This window comes from Panthera onca, chromosome E2, assembly GCF_046562875.1.
Source record: "Panthera onca isolate mPanOnc1 chromosome E2, mPanOnc1 haplotype 2, whole genome shotgun sequence".
NCBI classification, from domain to species: Eukaryota; Metazoa; Chordata; class Mammalia; order Carnivora; family Felidae; genus Panthera; species Panthera onca.
In genome coordinates this window covers 5985010-6001363 of record NC_138353.1, presented here as the reverse complement: position 1 = coordinate 6001363, position 16354 = coordinate 5985010, and the positions used below count along the sequence as shown (strand labels likewise).

Genomic DNA, 16354 nt, shown 5'->3' with positions numbered 1-16354 from the left:
CCCATGTCAGGCTCTGTGTTGACAACTCAGAGCCTGGAGCCTACTTTGGATTCTGTGTCTCCCTCTCTCTCTCTCTCTGCCTGCTCCCTGCTCACACACACTCTGTTTCTCTCTCAAAAATAAATAAGCATTAAAAAAATTTTTTTTAAATGTATAGTCCTAAAAAATGTCCATTTTTATATAGGCTTTCTAGTTAATTTGTTTTGAGTTGGGGAAGTGGGACAAATATTTTTAAATCTCATGTATTGACATCATGTTCTTTATTTGCATTTATTGAAGATTTAAAATGTACTGCAGATATTGAAGAATTTTTAAATAGAAAAATCCGGGGCGCCTGGGTGGCGCAGTCGGTTAAGCGTCTGACTTCAGCCAGGTCACGATCTCGTGGTCCGTGAGTTCGAGCCCCGCATCAGGCTCTGGGCTGATGGCTCGGAGCCTGGAGCCTGTTTCCGATTCTGTGTCTCCCTCTCTCTCTGCCCCTCCCCCGTTCATGCTCTGTCTCTCTGTCCCAAAAATAAATAAAAAACGTTGAAAAAAAAATTTAAATAGAAAAATCCTTCTTGAGTCATTTGTAGGATTCTTTCTCTCTGCCCATAAGTTTTAAATGGTGGTGGTACTTGGGTGTGAGGAGTAACAAAGAATTAGACTGGGGTAAAAGAAATTCTCAGGGAAGCACAAAATCCAATGAGGCACGTGTGCTACTCGGCTGGTCTTTCATGGCTCAGACCTCAGCATTTCCTCCTTCCATGGGACACCCTGTCTGCTTGCAGGAATAATGGAAAAGGAAGAGTCACTCTCAAACACTCCAACGATCCCTTTGGCTATGCTCACTAGAAACTTCTAATAGATCCTGGTAATTAAAGACTTTTTCAGAACTGTTCTCAGTTCCCCAAGTGTTAAATTATCATTGTCACTACAGCTGACATGATGACGGCAATTCTTTGGGGAGGTGAGGTCTCAGAATCACTAACCAGTATCTCAGGGTTTGGCTTCCTCCCTCCCACACATGCTTTGCCTGCTACTTTAAACTCAGCCTCCAGTCCTGGCAGCAGGAAGGAGTCTGCGAGAATCTTCTAGTTTAGTGTGAGACCACAGTCTCTACGGTTGGGAGATGCAGCAGGAATCTGCTGAGCATAGGTGAGCATATCTGGGAAAAGAATCTTCCGGCACAGGCTGACCTTGTGAGAGAGACTGCTCAATCAGTGCATGACTGCTGCTAACATAATTTAACAAAATCCTCATTGACAGGGTTCTTCGTGTTTGATCCAAGTGCGCTCAGAGTCTGAATTTTAAGATACTTCAAGATTATAATTTCAGGGGGCGCCTGGGTGGCTCAGTCAAGCTTCCAACTCTCGATCCCAGCTCAGGTCTTGATCTCAGGGTCATGAGTTCAAGCCCCGCACTGGGCATGAACAGTCTACTTAAAAAAAAAAAAAAAAAAAAAAAAAAAGATTATACTTTAGGAACTTATCTGCTATTCAATCCCATGAGCAAGAGTCAGAGATATTTTCAGGAGCAATATTGTGAGCCCTGTGAAGGCATGTGCATGTGATAATGAATATGATGGAACCAATTGAAATACCTGATTCTCAGCAGAAACAGTGTGACTGAATGGGAAGTGCTGAAAATTATTCTTCTATAACTTGAGTTTTGTGTGCTTAATGGAGACAGTAAGTGTGCCTCTCCTGAAAATCTCTGTGGACTATTGATCTGCAAGACAATTTTCTTTCCTGAAATTAGGAAAGATACTTTAAGAAAAAGCTAATGTCACCACAGAGGGATTTAAAGAGCAAAAAATTAAGGACTTTGTTTTATATTTTAATATTTAAATAATAAATTTGTTTAAAAATATCTCATCAAGGGGCGCCTGGGTGGCGCAGTCGGTTAAGCGTCCGACTTCAGCCAGGTCACGATCTCGCGGTCTGTGAGTTCGAGCCCCGCGTCGGGCTCTGGGCTGATGGCTCGGAGCCTGGAGCCTGTTTCGGATTCTGTGTCTCCCTCTCTCTCTGCCCCTCCCCCGTTCATGCTCTGTCTCTCTCTGTCCCAAAAATAAATAAAAAAAACGTTGAAAAAAAAAATTAAAAAAAAAAAAAAAAAGAAATAAAAATATCTCATCAAGAAAAAAAGACAATTTTAAGCTATATTTCTTCTGGTTTAAAATCACTTCAACAGTATTTCCAATCCACTAACTCACCTCTCTTGCTTTTCAAGATCCCAAGAGTTGAAGTCTTCAAATTCCATTTTGCATGTTTGCATTGTATTTTAATAGCTTTTCCAAATCAAATATTGGCTCCAGATTCCGTTTGTTCTAAAATAGCAAACATACAGTGATAGATCTTTAAATAGGATTAATTTATTTTCTGCCCTAATATGCTTTATCACTATGTGATGTTTCATGTCCCATATGTTAGCACACAGTGCAGTTCTGCCCAATAATTTCTGTTACGGATGCCATTGTCCTTTTGGTCCAGGCAAAAAATGAAATGAGTTCAGCTGCCATCCTAACAGTTGTCTGCATTAAATAAATCAGACTGGCTCAATAAAATTACTCAGTGCATGTATAATTTATTAAGACCTTTGAATCTTCACTCCATAGTTATATTGGTTATAAAGAATACTTAAACGAAAGTGGGAAATGATCAAACCAGGTTTAGTAAGTAAAATAAATTTAAAATATGAGAAGGTGTGTGTGTGTGTGTGTGTGTGTGTATGTGTGTGCGTGTATCCATAATGAGGTTCCTGGCATAGTATAGTACCGTAGCAAACATTCATGTCACTGCCACTAGGCAACCAAGGTTCAAATCGTGATTCCTCTGCTATTTACATGAGTCACTTAACTTCCCATGGTTAAATTCTCCTCGTCTATAGAATGAGAGTAATGTTAGTTCCTAACTCATAGGGTTGTGAATATTATATAAGTTGCAATAGGGAAAGCAGTAATAACAGTGACCCACACATTGTAAGTGCTATAAAAAGACACACATGTAACTTTGGACATCTCTTAACAAAAGACAATAGAGTTTAGATGTTCACTCTCAGGGAAAGGGAGAGGTAAGTGAAGATTTTATTTTCCATGAAAGTGTAGCCCAAAACTCATTATTTTCATGCAGAATCCTCTACGTGTGAGTTCTGGACAATGACAGAATGGCCTCGGTGGATTTGAATATAGTAGTGATCTTCCTATTCCACATAGTCATTGGAATCCTGGGCAGTTTCTCACTCTTCTATCATTAGATGTCCCTTTGCTTCAGGGGATGCAAGCCGAGATCCACAAAGTTGGTTCTCAGTCACCTGAGTATACCCAGCTCCTTGCCCATTCTCTCTAGAGGAATCCCAGAGACCATGGCAGCGCTAGGGCTGAAACATTTCACCATTTATTATGGATGCTACGTTCTTTTATATGTTCACGGAGTGGCCAGAGGTATGTCCCTTTGTTCCACCTGCCCTTGAGTGTCTTCCAGGCCATCACGATCAGCCCTGGGAACTCCAGGTGGGCAGAGCTTAAAGTGAAAGCTCCAAAGTACATTGGCCCCTCAAGTATCCTGTGCAGGGTGTTCCACATGCTAGCAAATAAGTTTTTTCCCATTTATATGACTGTAAATGGAACAACAAAACTATTACCAAAAAAGTGTTTGGGATATTGTTGTGCTTCACAGTGTAGAGACAAGATCACAGGCTCATTATAGGCAGCAATGACATCTTTCCTTGACATTTTGTGTTTGGGACACATGACGTTGGCCAGCAGCTCCATAGTTTTTCTCTTTCACAGTCACACGCAGATGGTCCAATGCATCCATAGGAACAATCTCTCCCCCAGACCTCCCCTGAGACCAGAGCCACCCAAAGCATCCTTGTTTTGGTGACCACCATTGTATTGTTTAATGCCATTTCTTCCATTATTTATGTTTACTTGCCTCTCTTTGATAATTCTAGTTGGTGGCTGGTGAATGTCGCTGTACTAATCCTTGCATGTTTTCCAAGTATTAGATCTTTTGTTCTCATGAACCATGACCCCAGCATATTCAGGCTGTATTGTGTCTCCTGTGGAAGAAATACATAATTCCCTCATCTCATCAGGGATATATGAATTGTCTTCCACCTGTTCAGTCAGGGATGCACTGAAACCTCAAAGAATGTGAAGAACAATAATGAACCAGTTTCACTGCAGGGAGAGGGGTGAACTAGACACACGGACACCAGCCTAATAGGAAATAGTAAAGAGCATGGTACATGAAATCATCTGTAATTAATATGTGTGTAGTTATATAGTTTCTATTTTTATTAATGGTAACAGTGGAGAAGTTAAGATTCTACAAAACAGTCCTGAAATAATGTGAACATACTGGATAGATCTTTGAATGTGTAACTTTCAAACTGAGATATTAAAATTTCCCAAGATGTACCTGAGATTGCAATTGTGAATCCTGATTTGTGATACAAATGGCCTGGAGTGAAGGCGGAGGGAAAACCAGGTTTACTTACTGCTGGCTTTGGAGGCTATGTCGTGAAATATTGTGCTTTATATCCTAAGAGAAACTGGGGACATTTGAAATATGGTAATGCTCATGGAGCAAGATGAGTGCATGAAAATGTTTTCTGCTCAACATTTGAAGAGTAAACTGTGGGGGACAAAGAGGAACATAGGAAGAGGTGTCAGGTGAATTTTAGAAAGGGTGCAGGTGAGAGGCAGTCAGTAAACATTGGGTATGTGGGAAAAGACTGAACATACTTTTGAGATGTTTAGAAGGCAGACTGTTCTGTATTAAATCTTGATGGTAGCTGGCATGGTTGGGGAGAAAGAGATTTCAAGATGGACTTCTGCTTTTCAAACTTGAGGATACAAGAGAGAGGATCTTGAAAAGCAAGAGAGGTGAGTTAGTGAAGTGGAAATACTGTTGAAATGATTTTAAACCAGAAGAAATATAGCTTAAAATTGTCTTTTTTTCTTGATGAGATATTTTTAAATAAATTTATTATTTAAATATTAAAATATAAAAACAAAGTTCTATCCTGAATCCCACACTCATAACTCCCAGCTTATGGAGGGCCCTTTCATCAAGCTTGGTGCAGGAGATGAGTAGTAATTTGAAGCTGGAGTACACGATGTAGTTTGTTTCAAAAGGAGTAGTATCGCTTTTGAAATCACCACCAAGGCAATATGGACACCATTGAAAGAAAAGGTACAGTTTGCTTCTGACTTCGTGGCTCTTATTAGGGTATGTGCTCAAGGGAAAGGCTAGTATCAGTTCAAGGTCCCTACAGACCACCTGGCCACACAGAATGGATCCTGAGGCACCAGTATTAGCTAAACTCTCAACACTCACTCTATGTACCTGCAGGTTTCTTTTTTGGGAGGGAGTTTCAAGATTACAACCTTATTCTGCAATTCAAAGCATTCCTATCATTTTTTTCACATGGGTGACTTGTGGTAAGGTGTACCTTTAGAGGAATTGATCTATTTCACCTAAATTTTCAAGTATATCTGTGTAGAGTTTTGTATTAATCCCTTACTACCCTTTTGATGTCTCCAGGTTCTGGAGTAATATTCCCTTTTTAATTTGTTAGGAGGAATTTGTGTTTTTTCTTATATTATTTGGTAGTTAGGCTAGTGAATCATGAACATTATTTTTTTCAGTGAACCATCTCTTTGCTTTATTATCTCTACTGTTTTCCTGTGTTCAGTTTTACTTATTTTTGCTCTTGCCTTTATTATTTCCTTCTTTCTGCTTCGGTTGTGTTTCTTTTTTTTCCTTCTGATTTCTTACTGCAACTTAGATTATTCTTGGATATTTTCCCTCTTTTCTAGTACATTGAGTCCTATCAGTTTCCTTCTCAGTACTGCTTTAGTTGAACCTCACAAAAATGGCAGGTTGTATTTTCATTTTCTTTCAGCCTGTATATTTCACTTGAGTCTTCCACTTTGAACTGTGGGGTATTTGAAAGTATTTTGTTTAGTTTCCAAATGTTTGGAGATTTTCCAGTTAATTTTTTTGTTTTGTTTTCTTTTTGGATTTGGATTCCATTGTGGGCAGTGAACACCCTCTAGGATTCTATTCTTTTGACTTTGCTGAAGGGTGCCTTAGGACCCAGCAGAAGAACTGTCTTGATATATGTTCTTGAGGGGGAAAAAATGTGTAATCTCCTGTGTTTGGGTGGTGTTAGAAAAATGTTGATGAGATCATGTGACTTGATGGTGTTGTAGTGTTCACCAGTGTCCTGCTGACTTTCTGTCATTATTCTATCAATTATTGAGACAAGTCTCGAGCTGTAATTGTCAAATTGTCTGTTTCTCCTTTCAGTTCTATCATTTGATGGTTAACATATTTTGCAGCTATTCTTTGGTGGATATACACTCAGCATTGCAAAGTCACCTTGTTTGACCCGTCAATCATGTAATTTCCCCCTCTATCCTCAGTAATTTTGTTTTCTCTGAAATTTGTTCTATCTGGTATTAATATAGACATTCCTGCTTTCTTTTGATTGAGGTTTACATGGTATAAGTTATACTATTCTGTAGACATTGGGGCTCAGATAACTCTTTCATGTATGAAGCTGTACTGTGCATTGTGGGATATTTAGCAGCATCGCCGGCCTGTACCCACTAGATAGTAGTGGAACCGCGGCAATGATGACATTAAAAATGTCCCCAGAACTTTGTAAATGCTCCCGAGGTGGGGGATGGTTATCCCCCCTGTATATCAATTCCACCAATATAGAGATCAGGAAAGCAAAAGATACTACCATGCCACTTTGTTCTCAGCTGCATTTAACACAGTATTCCAAGAAAGACCTGATGTCAGAAGTGAATGACCTGATTTGCAAGTAGGACTTAAGGACGTAACTGTGTCTCATCTCTAGCGGGTAAAACTTACCATTAATAAATCCTTTGAGGTCAAGCGCAAGTTAAAATTCAAAATCATGGCAAAGTCTACATGAAAGACATGGCCCTAATTAATGCCCTATGAAGTTACCTGCCGTTGACTGCAGTAGGTCCTGTGGGATTGCTTCTCTTGGACAGCATGGCTTAGTGAACGGAAAGCACAGGCGTGGCTCTATTAGAGGGGCCCGAGAGGCTCAATGACCCTGAAATAAATACGAAGAGCATGGCATGTCTAGCTAAATATGGTGGGCGTAGCTAATAGATGTAGCTGTTTGGTATCACATAAAGTGCTATTTAAAAATACTGTGCTGTCCACGATGCGCCAAGTTTGCACCAGAAGGAAACTGTGATCATGCAGTAATGTTTGGTGATGTACATTATGATGGCAAGGAGGTCACTGGGGAAAACGGCTGGTTGTGCAAGGAAGACAGGGTTTCTGACACTTTAGCAGATGTAACTACATGAAGTCAAGAACGGTGAAACACAAAGGACTGGAAAGCTATTCTCAGGGGAAAAGTAAGAACCTAAGAAAAGATCCTTCCTCGTTCCTGCCCCTCCCTGTTTGCTGTGGACCAGAGACTGCTGGGTCCCTCCTTTCCTTTTCTTTTCCGAATGGGAGGGTTTATTGAGTTTTTTTCTGTTCCACCATAATGTGTTAGGAGTGAGGACTCCACGTCAGGCTCTCAACCAAGAGGAATCTCACGAGACTGTCGCGAGACCCTCCCATGTGACTGTAGTCATGTTTGGGTAGAAATTTTTTCTTTCGGGACAAACCTAAGTGTATTTTGTGTGAAATACAAAGAAGGGATAAATGATTTCTGATAGAAGTTGTACTATCGTACATTGTAATATTTCCAATTAATTATCACCCTCTTGTGAGATTAAATGTCTCTGCTCTTTGATATCAAGTTTGGCCACTTGACTTACACAGCCCTTCTTCTTTTTGAGGGGACTACACGTCCTTCCCAATTTATAGCCACCTTGACTAATGCAGTGTGAGTAGAATGGCATATTTTAAGTGTAAACAGAAGCTTTCAAAGCTTTGTTTGCTCCTTCTCTCTCTCTCTGGCGCAAGAATAGTTATAACCACATAGACTGAAGTTCTATCCCGAATCCCAGACTCAAATGACAGAACCAAGCAAGAGGTGACTAATGATAGAAGTGATATGAGGAAGAAATAAATGTTTGTTCTGATGAACCCAAGAGAATTCAGGGATATTTGTTACCATACAAAACCCTTCTAGAAAGCTGACTGGTACTTTGTGACCTTTTCTTTTCTCCTTACCCATCTTAACTACCCAAAGTCATTGTCTCCAGTCATTGTACCACCTTTGAAATCATGTTTTCACTTACTCCCTCCCTATATTACTACCCTCATATCTGCCATGTTATATTCTCTACTTCCATTAAAATATCCATTTATTTTTAATTTTATTGTTTTAATTTTGTAACTTTATTTCATGAGAGAGCTCATGCACACGTGGGGTAGGGGCAGAGACAGAGAGAGGGAGAGAGAAATTTAAGGGAGCTCCACGCTCTGTTCAACTGACTCTGCCACCCAGGTACCCCCATTTATTTTAATGCATCTAGAAATATATTGCTCTTTACAATCCACCTACCATCAGTGGACTATGTGTTCTCAGTCACAACATTTTCAGCTGGTTTATCACAATCAAATATTTATAAATAACCTCAAGAACCTTGCCGTCTTCACTGTCCTGCTTCACCTAAGTAAGCCTCAGAACTACATGAGCTCACTTAGGAGGAGGTTCACACCCCTTGGTTAAACACCCAAAGCAAACAAACAAACAAAAAGGAAGAGTCCTTGGCTTAGGTGTTCTGTGGCTAGCCCTTTTCCAAGGACGTGGTCTTCAGTTTCTCCCGCTGTGGTGGCAAATAATGAATGTTCTGCTTTCATTTTCATTCACTTCAGGCTACATTCTCATTTCTTTCTCTACGTCTTCTTTGTCCCAGGGTTAGTCACAAGGAGGTCATTGTTTTCCAAGTATTTGTGGATTTTCCAGAGGCTTTTCTATTAGTGATTTCTATCATAATTCCATGGTGGTCGTACACATATTTTGTGTGATGTGAATTCTTTTAAAATTTAGCGAGACTAGTTTGATGGCCCAGAATATGGTTTCTCTTGGGAAAGTACTGTGTGCACTTTTAAAGATTGTGTTTAATTCCCTGGTTAGGTGGAGCGTTCTTATGAATGAAAAAAATCAGTATTTCTCCTGTGTAGGGAGAAAAGTCTGTTTTTTCCCCTACTGTGTGCTTCTATCCTGTCTCCCTCACTACTCACACAGAAGACTTCACTTCTGACACTTCTGGTCACAAATACATGGAGGGTTTCCCCCACCCACAAGCAGTCTCCGACACCAGCTGGCTTCCTACCATTCACCTCAACTGTGACACCCTCTCCCTGGATGCCCCTCCACACACTCCAGCCGCCCCGCAAGTCCAGGCTGACTCACGTGCTTCTGCAAACTGGTCTAGATCAGAGGTGCCAACAACCCCCTCATTGTCTGTGACTAGCCTGCTAGAGCCCCTCACAGAACTGGGCGAAACACATTTACCAGTTTATTACAGGCTATGATACAGGATACGGATGGACAGTCAGATGAAGAGACACACGGGATGAGGTCTGGGAAGGTCCTCAGTGCAGAAGCTTCTGTCCCCATGGAGTTGGGGTGTGTCACCTCCTGGAGGGGCGGTGTTCGCCAGCCTGAAATCTCTCTGAACCTCCAGCCATTGGGCTTTTGAGGAGACTTCCTCATATATGCATGACCAGTCATTATTAACTCCATTTCCAGCCCCTGTCCTCTCTCTGGAGGATGAGGGGATAAGGCTCAAAATCACCATCCTTCCGGTGAGCAGCCCCACCCAAAGAGCCCACACAGGAGAGGCCTCATTATAACAAAAGATGCTGCTGTTACCCTCGTCACTTAGGAAATACAAGGACGTTAGGAGTTCTGTGCAGGAGCCAGGAGCAGAGAACAATACATACTTTTTCTTTTATCTCACAGCTCTGTAAATGTCAATTGGGGCAGTTTCCTTGATAGTCATGTTACAGTCGCTGAGGTACTGATTTTGTCTACTTGTTCTATTATGGAGAGAAGGGACATGGAGATCTCTGACTGTCATTGTTGATTGGTCTGTCATTGCGTTCCTGTCCGTTTTCTCAGGGGTTTTGAAGTTCTGTTGCCACGTGTATGGTTTAGGATTCTCATGTCATTCTGGGGAATGTATCCCTTTATGACTGTGAAATAGATTTCATTATCCCTGGTCATACAATTTGCTCTTTAATTAACTTTAATCTGATATAGCTACTCTATTGTTAATACCATTTATGTTTATCTTTTTTTCATGATTTACTTTGTGTCCTTAATTTTTGAAGTGAATTTCTTGTAAGAAATATTTTGCTGCCTGTCTTTTAAAAATTCAATTCATGGGGTCAACTGGTTGGCTCACATGGTTAGGTGCAAGACTCTTGATTTCAACTCAGGTGATGATCTCATGGCTCTTGAGATTCAGCCCCATGTTGGGCCTACACTGACAGCATACAGCCTGCTTCAGATTCCCTCTCTCCCTCTCTCTCTGTCTTAAAATAAATAAAACTAAAAAAAATCAGTGGCAATGTTTGCTTTACAACAGGGCCTTAAGTTTGTTTTACAGATATTAATATATAAATTATCTTGCTATTGCTTTTGTAACGTCTCCTTTGTTCCTTTTCTGTCTTCTTTGAAGTATATGAATATTATTTTTGAATTTTTGTTAATGTTTCTTTTTGAGAGAGAGAGAGAGAGAGAGAGAGAGAGAGAGAGAGAGAGAGAGAGAGAGAAATACTGTGCTTGAGTGAGGGAAGGGCAGAGAGACGGAGACAGAATCTGAAGCAAGCTCCAGGCTCTGAGCTGTCAGCACAGAGCTAGATGCAGGGCTTAAAACTCATTAGCCGTGAGATCATCACCTGAACGAAGTCAGACCCTTAATGGGCTGAGCCACCCAGGTGCCCATGAAATAACTGAATTTTTATAGATAATTTTGCTTTAAATACTTTTTGTTTGTTTCTTTGTTTACTGGTGTTAGCGATAACTATTTTTTATGTGTTTGCTTTAGGAGTTATCCTATACAGCTGACCACATTATACCTTCATGTGAGTTTATACTTCTTCATATGGAGCACCCGACCTTTCCTTTCCACAAGGAGTTCCATTTCTCCACTCCTGCCCCGTGCTACCATTAGTATAGATTACTTTTACATATACTATACACATATATACTAGACTGTTAGTTTCTTTTCTTTTTTCTTTTTTAACATTTATTTATTTTTGAGAGATAGAGAGTGAGCAGAGGAAGGGCAGAGAGAGAGGGAGACAGAATCTGAAGCAGGCTCCAGGCTCCGAGCTGTCAGCACAGAGCCCGATGCGGGGCTCAAACTCATGAGCTTTGAAATCATGACCTGCATCTAAGTCGGACGCTCAACCAACTGAACCACCCAGGTGCCCCTAGACTGTTAGTTTCTTAAACCGTCCACTATAAAGAGGCTTAAAAATAGGAAAGACAGTTTTTATTTACCCATATAGCTACTACTTCTAGTGCTCTTTTTTTAAATTTTTTAAAAATGTTTTTACTTATTTTTGAAGGAGAGAGAGACAGAGCATGAGTGGGGGAGGAGCAGAGAGGGAGACACAGAATTGGAAGCAGGCTCCAGGCTCTAAGCTGTCAGCACAAAGCCAAATGCGGGGTTTGAACTCACAAACTGTGAGATCATGACCTGAGCCGAAGTTGGATGCTTAACCAACTGAGCCACCCAGGCACCCCACTACTCTAGTGCTCATAATTCCTTTGTGTAGATCAGGAGTCTGCCACCTACAGAACATGAGCCAAGTACAGCCTACCGTCTGTTTTTACGTGAAGTGTAACTGGAATGCAGCCACATTCATATTTAGGTACTTTTGACCCAATAAGGACATACTGGAAGAATGGTAACAGAAACAGTATGGCCTACAAAGAATAAAATATTTACTGTATGTTCCTTACATAAAAGTTTGCCAACTTAGCACACAGAGTCACATTCTCATCACATCTGAATTAGTATAAAATTTGGGATATGAAACATAATGAAATGGCAATGGTGACACAAGATTGGTCTCAATTGGAAAACTAAGAATAATTGGGAGTAGGTCTTGTACTCATGAAGAGAACATGGAATATGCAATTGTTACTTTTCAATTTGCAAGTACAGTATCTTATTACAGGTTAAAGACTTTTTGATGATATTGACATTGAAGATATAACTGAGGCGTAAAAGACCCACCAGGCACTACTTGGTACACATTCGTAAGTGGAAGAAGCAATAAACCCTTGGCTGGGTATAAGGGTAGACAACAGGAAAAGTATGTATCTTAATAAGTCCTGGGATCAACTCCCTAGACAGTTTTCACAAATGGTATTTACCATCTTTCCACTAATTCATTACCCCACCTCACTGCTGTGTTCTCTCAATAGTGGTAAGGCTGCCATAAAGAAATAGGTCTGTGCATTCTCCAAACAGGTCATGATTTTGGATCTATCACATATGCTCTTAAGCCCTCTGGGGAGTTCTATTGTTAAAATTTTAAAAATTCTAAGTACAAGGAGTCCCAAAATTTAAATGTCTCCAGTAGAAACTTAATACCACATTTCACCAAGCCACACACCAATGGTGGATATTCCACAATCCACCAATTGTGGATACCAATGTGTAAACATTACAAACATTAACTGTAAATATGTTCCCATTCGGGCAATTTTCTGCTGCTTTCCTCCACCCACTTGCCCTTCCTCATTGGTATTTGCATGATACACTTTCAGTGGTTCTGGTCAAAGATGACCTCATGTGGGTATTGCCTGAAAACATTGTTTAAATTAGGAAACCCTGTCACTCTATTATTGCACATGAACACATTTATGGTACTTACCAGTATCATATTTTATCCTTATAGACTTACCCGTATAGAATATAAGCTACTTAAAGGCAGAAAATTTGTTTCCTGCTAATGTCAGTGATTAGAATAGTTCCTGATAGAAGTGAATGCATTTATCCATGCAAAGTAGAAAGTTACTGCAGCGCATTATCTCAGAGATTAATAGTTGAAATGGTCAAGTAAACATGTAATTCTATTTGTGCCACCAAATTTCTTACTCCTGTAACTTAAAAAAAAATTTTTTTTAACATTTTAGAGAGACAGTGAGACAGAGCACGAGTGGGGGAGGGGCACAGAGAGAGGGGGGACACAGAATCTGAAGCAGGCTCTGCTCAGCAGGCTGACAGCTCAGAGCCTGATGCGGGGCTCGAACTCACTGACTGCAAGATCATGACCTGAGCCAAAGTTGGCCGCCCAACCAACTGGGCCACCCAGGTGCCCCTAACTCCTGTAACTTTCTAACATAACATTCTGAACATTTGTCATAAGTTCTCAAGCTGTATTTTTTTTTCATTCGCATTGTGAGTTTTAGGTAACATATGCTGAACAGCTCTAACTCATCAGGGAAGTAATGTTTTAAGAAAGCTTTTTCTAAGCTACAAAATATTAAATTTAAGATTCTCTCTCAAATGCTCCATTCTACTCTCAGTGTAAACATTAATGTTATTGGTCAGGTCAGACAGTGTTCATTTGTGAGGGACACACCTCCTGGAAATCAGTGGCTGAAACAACTAGGTGGTTTATCATTCTCACATAACAGGAGGCCCAGAGATGCAGGTTGGGATGGGACGGGTCCCCTGGGCAGTCCTCTGCCTGCTCCACCTCCCTTAGCACTCAGCACTCTCTCTCCTTACAGCAGGATGGCCGCTGTAGGACCAAGAAGGATGAATGGGGAGGGGCAAAGGCCTTTTCTTTATTAGGTTTTGTCTTATTTACATGGAAATAATCCTATGAGGTTTTTCCAATTAGATACATATTTTAATAATGCCATTTTGATAAGGATATTCGGGGCGGCTGAGTGGCTCAGTCAGGTGAGCGTCAAGACTCTTGATTTTGGCTCAAGCCAACATCCCAGGGTCATGGGATTGAGCCCTGTGTCAACTGTGTACCAAGCGTGGGGCCTGCTTGAGATCTCTCCCTCTTCCTCTGCCCCTGTCCCCCACTTGCATACTCTCCCTCTCTCTCAAAAACAAACAAATTAAAATAAAATAAGGATACTGAGGAATTTTCAAATTTCATGCTCACGCCTAAATAAGGAAGGTAAAAGAAAAAGATGGGGAAGAAAACATTTTGCAAATCAAATGTAAAATTACCCCTTATTAAAATTAAATGACAAGGTTGTCAGGATAACTGTAGGCTGAGACAGATTTTATCAGCAGACTCTGTAATTTATCCGGAGAGTATAACATTGCATGTAACCCATGACCAGTCTGATAGGTGTAACAAATAAGTCAAAAATAATTAGTCCTTAATGTTTTGACTTACACATTTATTTCCTTTGAAATTTATTAATTTTACTTACCTGAATCTGACACTAATTTGCCAATATGCAATACAGATATACTGATTCTAGCACCTTTTAAAAAAGTTTATTAAAGTTTATTTTTCAACACTCAGTGTGGAGCCCAACACAGGGCTTGATCCCTTGAACCGTGAGATCATGACTGAAGCCAAAATTAAGAGTTGGGAGCTTAACCCAGTGAGTCACCCAGGCATTCCCTGATTCTAGCATCTTGGTAGAAAAATGGGAGAACTCATTTTGAGATTCCATTCATTCCATTCTACAAAAGGATCTACAAAAGGATTGGAGTTGAGAAATATTCTACTACTTTTGAATATATTTTAAAATTAGACTATAACTTAATAGTTATCATATCCATATCATAACCAGTCTAAAAATATCTTCGGTAGTTGATCTAAACAGTATTTCATGACCATTTTCCAAAATCATACTATGCAGTAGGGGCTATTTGTGCATCAGAAAAAAAGAAGGTAGTAGTCAGCATGAGGAAGATTATGGTCTTTCCCAACCAAGTCAGTCAAGAGTAAACATTCAGGTTTGTATTAAACAGTCTGACTCCACTTTTGATGCCCAACTAATGATGCCTGTGAAGGGTCATTACAACCTCTTACTATTCTGCCAATCTGGGCAGGGCAAGCTAATAATGACGCCCAAGAGGCCATACCCTTGGCAGTAGTTGTAAGTTCACAGTGTCAATGAGTACCTTCTCCCCAGCCCCACACAGGATGCATCATAACAATGTAGTCACCATTTCCTGCTTTCTCTACCCATCTTCAGAACTTGAGAACCCTATCCTGCCCTCCCGAGAAAGCATCATTATGTAATAAACATTCTCCTTACACTTCAGACAATGGAGTCATCATTCTTGACATCTGCCATCTGTTCCAGTGGAGTATGCACAAGTGCAAACGAGCAAAAAATGTTTTAGAAGGTAAATGAGATTTCTAGTTATCAAAAAAGATTCCCATTGAGTATGTTCATTCTTGAGAGTAAACTCATGAAGATTTCTTTTCAAATTATTCCCTGAGCACTCCAGCACAAAGTATACATTGTTACCTTTATCCTTACCTCTGAAATATTCTTTTAGTTCCTAATAGTTTTCATATACCCACTACTTTTCTATTCTCTTAATGTAACGTGCAACACATATGTCTTATTTCAGTACAAAAGACATGCTGAAATATAATCATATGGTGTATATTTCTGAATGGGAAGGCAGGTTGTAAAGGGTGAGAGTTGAAATTGCATTGCTATGTTATTTTCATTATAGCCACAAAAATAATCTGGGATATACTATGGAGTGTGTAACTCCCAAATTGAACTTATGAATATATATTTCTACAACTGCAGGTTTGAATCCAACACGGAAAAAAAAATGTTATGGACGACACTCAACCTAGAGAGGACAAGGATGTACCATTAGTGTTCATTATAAAATGGCCCAATGAGGTGGGATGCACATGGGCTAATAAAACATCATTCATTTAGGGTTACACAAAAGCCTATATTTTACGTACTTAGATATTATCTGAGAAATTGGGTACAATAAATCAAAATGTATCAAAATCCAAGTTTCAATCCTCACAAGCGTACTAGTTTTGCATTTTGTTTGTTTTTTCAGACAGCACAAGTAGGTGAGAGGGGCAGAGAGAATCCTACGCAGGCTCCACGCTCAGCAGAGAGCCCAACGACACAACCCTGAACTGGTATCAAGTCAGACACTCAACATACTGAGCCACCCAAGAACCCCTACCTTGGTTCTGATTAAAATGTCCTCTATAACCTTGAGTTTTCAAAAATAAGAGTAATTTTATACATTACCTTTCAAAAGAGGGAGAGACCACCATTCCCCCTCCATTTTCTCTACCACATATGCCACCCCTAGTAACCCATCACTCACATGAAAATCACATTCTCTCAATGTCCCCACCTATAGTGTTTCATGATCATCTGATAGAGGAATCGTTTCCTGTACTAATCAACAAAG

The 16354-nt window shown here is 40.1% G+C and overlaps 1 pseudogene; it reads left to right on the top strand.

The window, feature by feature from the left end:
- The first annotated feature begins 2478 nt into the window (after positions 1–2478).
- Positions 2479–4060, top strand: LOC132674843 (vomeronasal type-1 receptor 2-like; annotated as a pseudogene).
- The last annotated feature ends 12294 nt before the right edge of the window (positions 4061–16354 follow it).